The following is a 12,148-nucleotide window of genomic DNA, read 5'->3' as shown; positions in this document are numbered from 1 at the left end:
TATGCTGGTTCAGACTATAGTCCAAATTAAAGCCAATTCTCTAGTCCAGACTAAAGACTATTCTACAGTCCAGATTACAGACTTTTTGTAGACCATTCTATGGTACAAAATGGATTATTTTATAGTCTAGACTATAGACTATACTACTGTCTATACGTCCAGTATAGACTATTCTATATTACAAATTGAATTCTTTTCAATATTCCAGACTATAAACGATTCACTTGTCTACACTAAGGACTATTCTACAGTCCAGATTGTGGACATTTCTCTAATTCAGACTTTTCTATACTCCAGACTATAGACTATTGTTAAGTTCAGATTATGGACTATTCTTTAGTCCAGATTATTGGCAATCCTATAGTTCATATTATAGACAATTTCATAGTTCAGATTGTAGACTATTCTATAGTCCCGATTACAGGCATTTCTATACTCCACACTAAAGACTCTAGTCCATACTGTGGATTATGGTACTGTCTATAACTTATATATTTTATTATATCTATGGAACTTATCTTGTATTACCACCTACATACAAAAAATACTGTCTAATCATTTTGCTTTTTCATCAAAAAAAAAAACGGTCAATGTACTTTGTGTATTTTTTTGTCAACTAAAACTTAATTTCACGGAAAAATATAATAAAAATTTATTTTATTTGTTAATCTTTTTTGAAAATTTGCCAATCTTGGTTTTTCGGCACATTTTTTTTTGTTATAAGAAAAAGTATGAATACTTAATCACCTCATAATTTTCAAAATGATAAAAATCTTGAATGAACAAAAAAAAAAAAAAAACGAAACTTTACGTTTTTTTATAAAACAATAATTCTTGCTTTTTGTGTGTGTTTTTTTTTTGCGATTTTGTTACTTTGTGTGTATGTTGATATTTTTTGTTTGAATTCTGCCAAATCACCTGTTAATATAGACTAATGACTTAAAACCGTAATGTCATACAAAAATTTTGTCATACTTTGTAAACGAACTCATATATAATGCAGAGTTGGTTATATGATAGAATTGTAGATTTATTTTTGGAACGTTTTGAAGTCAAATTAATAAAATGTTTTCAAAATTTTCAGAAATTCAAAAAGGAGAAGAAGAAATTTGTAAGAGCATATTTTTCGTTTGTTACAGCATATTAGGCACTTTCAGTATTCATTGTGAGGGCATTCTTTGTGCCATATCTAAACCTACTTTCCCATCCCTGCTGCACATATATTTTTTTACAAACAAACATGTTTTATACTCGATTTCAACAATTACTTGGTTATTCTGGTATTTGAGTAGATTTTTTTCACCATTTTCTCTCTTTTTCCCTTCCTTTGGTTATTTTATAAAAGAAGTATTCAGAAAAATAAAAAGACTCAACTTCAAAGATACGTTAGTTGCATAATAAATACTTGAGCTACGTTTTGGCTTAAATACTGATCATGCTTTTTCATACAAACAAACATACATATAAATTTTGTTTTGGCTTTGGGTTGTTGGCTTTATTTCTGTGTGTGTGTGTTTTTTCTTCTTTAATTTTCATTTGTTTTCTTTACATTTTTTTCGCTTATTTTGTTGTTGTTGTTGCTGTGCGTTTGGTGAAATAACAACAAGTGATTGAGTTTTTAAAGACTGACAGACGGATGGATGGATGGTTGGATCGATGGACAGACATTCAAGTCATTCATTAAGAGTTACGGTGGTAAAATGAGTAACAGTGTTTCTTTATTTTCTTTTGATATGTAAAAAGAGTAAATATTTGTGTTAAAAGGTGTGTTAAATATGTTGGTGGGTTTGAGACAGATTTAAAGAACAAATTGATGAAGAAATGAATAGTCAACAGACTAGATTGTAGACTGGTCAATATACTAGACTATAGACTAGTCTATATACTATTCTATAGACCATTATATAGACTAGACTAAAGACTAGTCAATAGACTAATCCATTGACTAGTCTATAGACTAGACTATATTTAATAGATAAATCTATAGATTAGACCATACACTAGTCAACAGAGAAGTCAATAGACTAGATTATAGAGTAGTCAAAAGACTAGACCATATACTAAATATACCAGTCTATAGACTAGACCATAGACTAGTCAATATAAAAGTTTATAGACGGGTCAATAGACCTGTTTATATATAGTCAATAAACTAGTTTATAGACTAGTCAATATACTAGTTTATAGACTAGTCAAGAGACTAATCGATATGCTAGACCGTAGACTATACCATAGAGTAAATATAACAGTCTAGTCAATATACAAGTTTATAGACTGGTCAATAGACCTGTTTATAGACTAGTCAATATACTAGTTTATAGACTGGTCAATAGTCTTGTTTATAGACTAGTCAATGGACTAGTTTATTGACTGGTCAATAGACCTGTTTATAGACTAGTTTAAAGACTATTCAATAGAATAGTTTATAGACTAGTTTAAAGACTACTCAATAGACTAGATTATAGACTAGTTTATAGACTAATCAATAGACTAGTTTATAGGCTAGTCAATAGACTAGTTTATAGACTAGTCAATAGACTAGTTTATAGACTAGTCAATAGACTAGTTTATAGACTAGTCAATAGACTAGTTTATAGACTAGTCAATAGACTAGTTTATAGACTAGTTTATAGACTAGTCAATAGTTTATAGTCTAGTCAATAGACCAGTATATAAACTGGTCAATAGACCAGTATATAAACTAGTCAATAGACTAGTTTATAGACTAGTTAATAGACTAGATAAAAGACAAGCAATAGACTAGATAAAAGACAAGTCAATAGACTATATGAAAGACCAGTCAATAGAATAGTTTATAGAATATTAATAGACTAGTCCATAACCAGGACCAAAGACTTATCAATGAAATAGACTATGGACTAGTAATTGACTTCTGCATAATTCGGACTGATATAGAAGACTATAGATCACAGATCACTATAGATTACAGATCATTCTAAAGTTAAGACTGTAGAGCAAAGTGTGGTTCAGTTTATATAGCAATGATGTGTAGTTATATCTGGCGATACATTTAAAGTCAAGATCAATCTGTAATCAAGATCTGCAGTTAACAGTAAGACTTAGCCACTAATCTTTATACAAACGTTTATGCTTTAGTCATGACATTTTACTGAGCTATAGTTTAGTTTCATATATAAATCTATAGTCAAGGCTTTAGATCGTTACAATGTTAAGTAATTGTGAAGTTGAATTATTTCAAGATTTAAATGTTTTTACAAAAGAACGGAAAAGAATAGAACAAGAGCTATTTTATCTAAGAACTAATCTCTTGAGTTAGTTCTACTACCTTTCAAAATACTAAAAATGTCGTTAAAGTCATATTTCACTGTACATTAGCGTATGATGTGTTTAGTGTTTAAAATGAAATATGTAATTCTTTTAACATAAAAATACCAACACAGACAGACAGACAGCAAGAGAGCGACACATAATATGCAAATGCCTATATAGTTAGTTCTTCAACCTGTCAACTTAAAAGATCTTCATCATCATCAACATGATCACCACCGCATTAAATATAAACAATATAACCACCAACATGGTAAAAATCTTTTGTTTTTTTTATGTTAATAAAGCAACTTCTTTTTCTAATCATAATTCAGAAAGTGTAGTAGAAAAACTGAAATGATTTGATTGTGATATGATTTACAAAAAACAATAATATGTTTCTTTATTGTCATAGTGCTTAGTAGTAAAATCTAGTTGATTATTAAAGAGATTAAAACATTTTATTAAGTTTTTTTTAATAATAGTTAAAAGGTGCGTCAAATCAATATAAAGATTATTTTTTTACAATAATGTAAAAATCATTGACAATTTCTATCAAAATTTTTGAAAATAATGTTTTAACACATTTATTGAGTTAATTTCACATTTGTTTGTAATGAATATAATAATGAAGTTCGTTTGATAGTTAAGCGATAATAGTTTATATGTTTGATAGAAAAATAGTGTTGTGAATAAAATATTTGAAAAAGTTTTAAAAAAAGTCATGTGATGCATTGATAAGTTAATGAAAAAAATAACATTTTTGTAATGTTTAAATAAAATATTGGGTGGGTTTATGTAGGTATTTTTTTCATTTATAACTTTTTTTGTCTTTTTCTTTAACAATGTTTTTTCTATTTTAGTGTTAAACATTTTTGGTGTGGGAATTATCTTAAAGACATTTTGAAATAGTTTTAAAACTAATTTGCATTATTGTAATTTTGTTAACTTTTTTTTGAATTTAAGCCTAAATACTATTTTTCGTATAATTTGTTTATATTTATTCAAATCATATTTTTTCATGGGGGAATTATTTTTATGTAATCTATAAGAGTTGTTGATGGAAGTATAATGATAACTAAAATATTTTTAAAGAAAGTTTTGTTTTTTTTGTGATTTTAAATGCCAAATTGTATGCGTTTAGTTATTTAAATTGATTATTACTTAAAAGTGTTTTAAATTGGGAATTTTCAGTTGTCAAGTCTATAGATAAGATTTTGGTAAGAGCATAGTTAAGTTAAAAGTTAAGACTTTATTTGCGACTAATGTCAAGAGTATAGTAGTCCAATCTATAGTCAAGACTATAGTCTAGTCTATAGTCAAGGCACTAGTCAAGACTATAGTCTAGTCTTTAGTCAAGACTATAGTCTAGTCTATAGTCAAGACTATAGTCAAGTCTATAGTCAAAACTATAGTCTAGTCTATAGTCAAAACTATAGTCTAGTCTATAGTCAAGACTCTAGTCTAGTCTATAGTCAAGACTATAGTCTAGTCTGTAGTAAAGACTCTAGTCTAGTCTATAGTCAAGACTCTAGACAATAGACTAGTCTATAGTCTAGTCTATAGTCAAGACTATAGTCTAGTCTATAGTCAAGACTACAGTCTAGTCTATAGTCAAGAATCTAGTCTAGTCTATAGTCAAGAATCTAGTCTAGTCTATAGTCAAGACTATAGTCTAGTCTATAGTCAAAACTATAGTCTAGTCTATAGTCAAGACTTTAGTCTAGTCTATAGTCAAGACTCTAGTCTAGTCTGTAGTCAAGACTCTAGTCTAGTTTATAGTCAAGACTATAGTCTAGTCTGTAGTCAAGACTCTAGTGTAGTCTGTAGTCAAGACTCTATACAATAGACTAGTCTATAGTCAAGACTATAGTCTATTCTATAGTCTACTCTATAGTCTAGTCTATAGTCAAGACTATGGTCTAGTCTATAGTCAAGACTATAGTCTAGTCTATAGTCAATACTATAGTCTAGTCTATAGTCTAGTCTATAGTCTAGTCTATAGTCTAGTCTATAGTCTAGTCTATAGTCTAGTCTATAGTCTAGTCTATAGTCTAGTCTATAGTCTAGTCTATAGTCAAGACTATAGTCTAGTCTATAGTCAAGACTATAGTCTAATCTATTGTCAAGACTATAGTTTAGTCTATTGTGAAGACTATAGTCTAGTCTATTGTCAAGACTATAGTCTAATCTATTGTCAAGACTATAGTCTAATCTATAGTCAAGAATCTAGTCTAGTCTATAGTGAAGACTCTAGTTTAGCCTAAAGTCAAGACTCTAGTCTAGTCTATAGTCAAGACTCTAGTCTAGTCTATAGTTAAGACTATAGTCCAGTCTATAGTCAAGACTATAGTCCAGTCTATAGTCAAGACTATAGTCCAGTCTATAGTCATGTCTATAGTCCAGGCAATAATCAATACTTTAGAACATTCCAAAGCCTAGTATAGCCTAACTATTTCAGTATATTTTCTATGTTCTAACACTTTATTCAATTGTCTTTCTAATGCTATTTTACAAATTAATTTATTCAACTTGAATTCATTTACGTTTTTTTTTTCTTCTAAAATTAGACATATGTGTGTGTGTATGTCGTTTTAAACGTAAACTATTTTCTGTTGATTTGTAAGGAATTTTTAACATTTTATGAATGAAAAAAAATATAATAAAATAATTTCTAATGTAGTTGTCATTACAGATATGAAAGAATACCTATCAAAATAAAAAAAAATAGAAATTCTTTTACTATAAAAAAAAATAATGACACTTTTATTTAACACTCTTATAAAAACCATCGCACACACACACGTTCACCTTTTTAAATGAAAAATTGTAAAACAAAATCAATCATAAATGTTTAATCAAGAGGGGTTAGGGGGTAGAGGGAAATGATTATTATGACAAGCACATACAAATATAAATATAATAAAAAAATAATGTTCCCTCTCTTTACAGCGTATAAATAATAACAATATTTGTTATTGTAAATAGTAAGTATATACAACAATACATACTTTCTTATAGTACATATATTCATAGTTATGTACTCGAATGTATTTATTTACATTAACAGAGTTTATGGTATTTAATACACTTATTCAAGTGAATATAAATTACACTAGAACCTAGTGAAACGGCTTGAAATTTATATATACAAATTATGATCATTTTATGATCCAAAAAGGCCTGCAAATTATAGTGGAACTATATAATCATAATAAACCTTTCCTTTGAATTGTGATTATCGAGGATGTGGTGTATTTCTGAAAAGTAATGCAACAAGTATGATAAATGAAAGCTTTTCATACATATTGCTGTTGTTTTTCTTTATGCCCGCACAAACAGTGTAAAATACAACATTAAAGAAAAAAATTACAAATATTTTTTTCACTTTAATTTTCTGTAGTATTTCATTTTTGCGGTCAATCACCTGTACGTGTTTGTGATGGCAAACAAATGATAAACTATTTAAACTGAAGAAAAAACACAACATTGATTGATTTTTTTATATGAAACAAAAGTTTTATAAATTTTTAAAAAAACATTTGTTATTTAAAATCTTTAATGAAATAGATAAAAAAATCAACAAATATATTACAATTAATAAATAATACTATTTAAAAATAACTTAAAGAGACATTAAAATGACAATTGCAACGAATTTTATGCTTAAAAATCGTGACTTTAATCTATCTAAATAATAAGAGTTAAAACAACAACCTACAGTTATTATTTTAAAAGTTTTGTTGTTTTTTTTTCTTCGTATTACAAAAACACCCACATTTTTGTTGAAAATTTTGTTAAAAATCTTGTTAAGAAATTTAACAACTTTTTGACACATATTGTTTACAGTTAATTTGAACTAATTGTCGTTTATTTTACATAGATTGATCTGTCTTTAGTCAGGACTATTATAGATCATTTAATACTAAAGCTTATAGATAAGTCATTATATCTATGTTTGTTCAGTTTTTTTTTTCAAAACTATATATCAGGCTATAGCTTACAGATGAGTATAAAGTCATGAATATAAATCAGTCTATAATCAAGACTTAAGATCACTCTTTAGTTAAGACTAAACATAGATCAGTTTATAGTTAAAAGTTAAGATCATGTATAGTCCCTATTTTAAGCTATAGATCAGCTAAAGGTCAAAACTATCGATCAGTGAATAGCCAAGACAAGAGATCAGTGAATAGTCAAGACTTTAAATGAATCTTTAGTCTCGAGCGCAGATCACTCCTTAGTTAAGATTACATATTTGTAGATATAGTGTTAATACTAAAGATTAATTTATAGTTAAGGCTACAGATCAGTTTAAAGTTTAGGTTTTAGATCTAAATATATTAAAGACTATAGGTCAATCTATAGTCAAGACTAGAGCTATATATTAGCCTCAAGACAAGTTGTATTTAATACTAAACTTAAGTTAGATCAATTCTATAGTCAAGACTATGAATCAGTATATAACCAAGACTATAGATCAGTCTAGAATCAAAGATATAGATCTGTCTATAATCAAGACTGTAGATTAAGTTTAGACTAAATATAGATCAGTCAAAGGCAAAGAGTATAAAGATAAGTCTATCGTATTATATTATAAACTAGATAAGCTAGCGATCAATACTATTGATGAGTGTAAAGATCACTCTCTTTTTAAGTCTACAGTTAAGGCAATAGATAAACCTAATGTCAAGGATATAAATCAATTTATAGTTGAGACTTTAGATCAGTTTACAGTCAAGACTGTTGATCAGTTTATAGTCAAGACTAAAGATAAATCTATAGCAAAGAATATAGATCAATCTCTATTTAAAAGTATAGAAAAACTTTATGACCGGTCAATGGTCAAGCCAATGTCTATCTGTAGTCAGTCTGCAGAAAAATAGTCTAAAGTAAAGATTAGAGATCAGTTTTTGTGGACTATAGATCAGCTAGTAGTCAAGTTTATGGATCAATATATAGTCAACACTATAAATCTAGTCTATATATGTATTCTAAATTCTAAAATGCAGATCACTCCTAAGTTAAGATTATATAGATGTCAAGATCAGTTAATAATCCAGACTATAGATCGTTTTATTGTCAGAGCAATAGATCAATTTATAGTTAAGACTATAGATCACTTAATGGTCAAGACTATAAATCACTTAATGGTCAAGACTATAGAAGAGTTTCTATCTTTCAGACTATAGAACAACTTTTAGATCGGTCTATAATCAGTTAACAGTTAAAGCTATAGATATGTTAATTCTTATGTCTATAGTAAAGACTGTAGATCAGTCAAAAGTAAAGACTCAATATAAGTCTATAGCCAAGAATGTAATCAAGAATATAGATCAGTCAATAGTCAAGATTATGGATCAGTTTATCGATTTGCTAGTGATCAAATCTATATAAATCTATAGTCTAGACTGTAGCTCAGTTTATTCTCAAGCCTAAAAAACTGTTGATAGTGTAGACTATATATCAATCCATAGAAATCATGTGTATGCTATTAGGCGCCTATCGATTACATTCAATTACATTTTTTCTAAATATTTAAATAATTGAAAACATGTTGGTTTGTTAATTTCATTCAATCGTGATTATTTTATGTTAATTTCTTAATGATTTCCTGTCGTGTGTGTTTATTATGAAGAGACCACCCTTAAAAACAGATGTAAAGCCGTTGAAATTCTTACAAAATTTGTTTTAATTTAAAACAGAATAATAACTAATTATGAAAATATTAACACATTGAAAAGGTTGCTTGCTTAAGTCATTTGTTTTGTATGTGATATTAAATAGAAATTAAAGAAAATTACTTTTTAAAAACAAATGACCACCTAGTAAGAGACTTAAGAATGTGAATTAAAATTATTAGAATTTAAATTTTAATTATTAATTAAAAATATATTTTAATAATTTTTTTTTAAAAATTCTTATTATTTAAAATGTTTGAGACTCTTTGGTGGCTAAAGAAGATAGTTGAGTGAATTTGAGTAAATTTTGTGGAAATATTTAATTCCCTGTACATTTCGTAGACTTATTTTGGGGCTACTTTTGTTATAAACTTATGTTGTGTATTACTGATTAAATAAATATTTTTCCGCATTTTTAAGCACAATTCATTAAAAATTAACAACATTTATTATTAATATATATTTTACTTTTCATCATATACTTATTAATAATGTTTAAAACTTAAATCAAAGGAATTGAATAAAAAAAACTTAAATTTTATTTAAAATGTTTGCGTTTTAAGCGTAAGACACACGTTTTTTCATCAGACTACCACTCACTACCAGTCGTGTCTTATAAATAGAAAAAAACCTGTAACAAAAAGTTTTACAGTAAAAATCAAACTATTTTTAAAAAAAACATTATAAAAAAAATTACAGAGAAATTGTTACAATTTGCTTTCGTTTTCATTTCAAACAATTTTTTCTTTCTTTTCATTTTGTTAAGTGTTTTTTGTTTCTTTTCAACATTAAATGCTTATTTTATTATAAAAGTTAATGTATAAATAATAAAATTTTGTAAATAAAAATAAAAAATGAAATGATCATAAATAGAAATGAAAATTGTTATGCTTGAATTGTTTAAGGTACATATTTTTATATACTTATTATTAACTTCATAATATTTATTTAGTTTTTTTCTTATTTATTTCTTTTATTATTTAGCTGTTTAAATAAAAGTAATTTTCTAAAAAATTAAAAAGAAATTTATCAAAATTTCTATGACCCTTAAGCTACTATATGCAATGTTATATTAAGTTTTTAGTTTAATTTGTTACTCGTGGGTAAAAGAAAGTTATAGTACAAAGTTAATGGAGTTTAAAAAAAGTAGAAGAAAAATTTGGACTTTTTATAGCTAAAAGGTAAAATTTATGCAATTTTTTTTTAAATTATATAATTAAATCTGTAGATCAAAGCTTAGTCAAGACTAAAGAACAATGTTAAAACAAGATTACATAGTAGTTTAAAGTCAACGACTGTAGATCAGTATAAAGTCAAGATCAGTCTAAAAGTAAGACACTAGATCACTCTATAATCAGAATTTTAGATCAGTACTAAGTCAAGACTAAAAAACAGTTTATAATTTAGTGTAAAGTCAAGACTGTAGATCAGTATAGAGTCAAAATCAGTCTAAAGCAAAGACACTAGATCAGTCTATAATCAGAATTTTAGATCAGTGCTAAGTCAAGACTAAAGAAAAGTTTATAATATAATTTACAGTTAAGACTGTAGATCAGTATAAAGTAAAGATAAATATAAAGTTGTAGATCACTCTATTATCAAAACTATAGATCTGTGCTTTGGCAAGACTATAGAACTATAGAGTGTATAATCAAGACTTTATAGTAGTTTATAGTCAAGACTGTAAATCAGTATAAAGTCAAGATCAATCTAAAGTTAAGACTCCAGATCAGTCTATAATCATAATATTAGATTAGTTAATCAATGTAATGTCAAGAAAAAGTAGATCTAAGTCTATATAAGTATATTTTTAAATCTATAGATTAGTGCCTATATAGATAACCCATAATCTAGACTACAGATTAGTTAACAGTTAGAACTGTAGATCAGTATAAAGTAAAGACTTTAGGCCAATTTAAATTAAAGACTGATCAGTTTACAATCAAAACTTAAGTTAAGTACATAGGCAGTATCATTCTATAATTTAGTCTCTAGATCAGTCTATAGTCAAGACTCTAGATTAGTTTATAGTCAAGTCTTTGGATTAGTCCAAACATAAGATAGTTTAATAGTCTTTTATCAGAACTTTAAATAAGTTATTAGTCAAGACTATAGATCAGATATAATTAAAACATTCGACTTGTTAAGATCAGTCAAGACTATAGAACAAAATGTAATGAAAATTTATGATCCAAACTTATAAATCAATTTTTATTAAGTCTGTAGATCAACGCCTAGTTAAGACTATAGGACTAAATAAAATCCAGACTTTAGATCTAAATTTAAAACATATTAGTGTATTATCAGAACTCTAGATTACTTAAGTTAACTTAAGACTGTAGATCAGCATAAGGTCAAAACTATAGATCAGTCTATAATTAATGCTGTATATCAGTCAAGCTTATAGATCAGTATATACTTAAGATCAGTTTATATTCAAGACATTACAATAGTCAAGATTGCCGATCAGTATTAAGTGAAGACTTATGATCAGTCTTTAATTAAAACTATAGATCAGTCTGGAATCATGACTATAGATTTGTTTATTATTTGATCAGTATAAAGTTAAGATAGAAGTTAAGATATAATCTATAACAATATCTATAATAAAGTCTGTAGATCAGTCCACAGTCAAGACTATATAATAGTCTATAATCAGGGTAATATCTTGTTTATAGTCAAATCTATAGATCACTTTAACATCAAGACTAATAACCAGTCTTTTATCAGGACTAAATCGGTATTTAATCAAGACTTAACATTGCTTTATAGACAAGATCATTCTGTAAGACAATAGATCAGTTTATAGTTATGGATATGATCAGTCTGTAGATCATTTAAAAGTCATAACTATGTAACAGTCTACAAGACTATAGATCAGCCTATAGTATAAGGCTATGATCATCCATAAGAAACACTATAGAACAGATTATAATCAATAGCACACAGTTTATAGTTAAAGATGTAGATCAGAAGAATACAATTGAATCTATAGATCAGTTTAGAGTCAAAAATATAGAACAATATTATCGTATATAGATTAGTGAGACTTTAAATTAGTCTAAAAGATCATTCTATTATTTAGACTATTGATCATTCTACCATAAATATAAAACAGATTATGATCAAGATCATAGATCAGTTTATATTCAAGACTAAAGGTCAGCATATAGTTAATG

This window comes from Lucilia cuprina, chromosome 6, assembly GCF_022045245.1.
Source record: "Lucilia cuprina isolate Lc7/37 chromosome 6, ASM2204524v1, whole genome shotgun sequence".
Taxonomy (NCBI): Eukaryota; Metazoa; Arthropoda; class Insecta; order Diptera; family Calliphoridae; genus Lucilia; species Lucilia cuprina.
Note: the sequence above shows the minus strand (reverse complement) of the source record.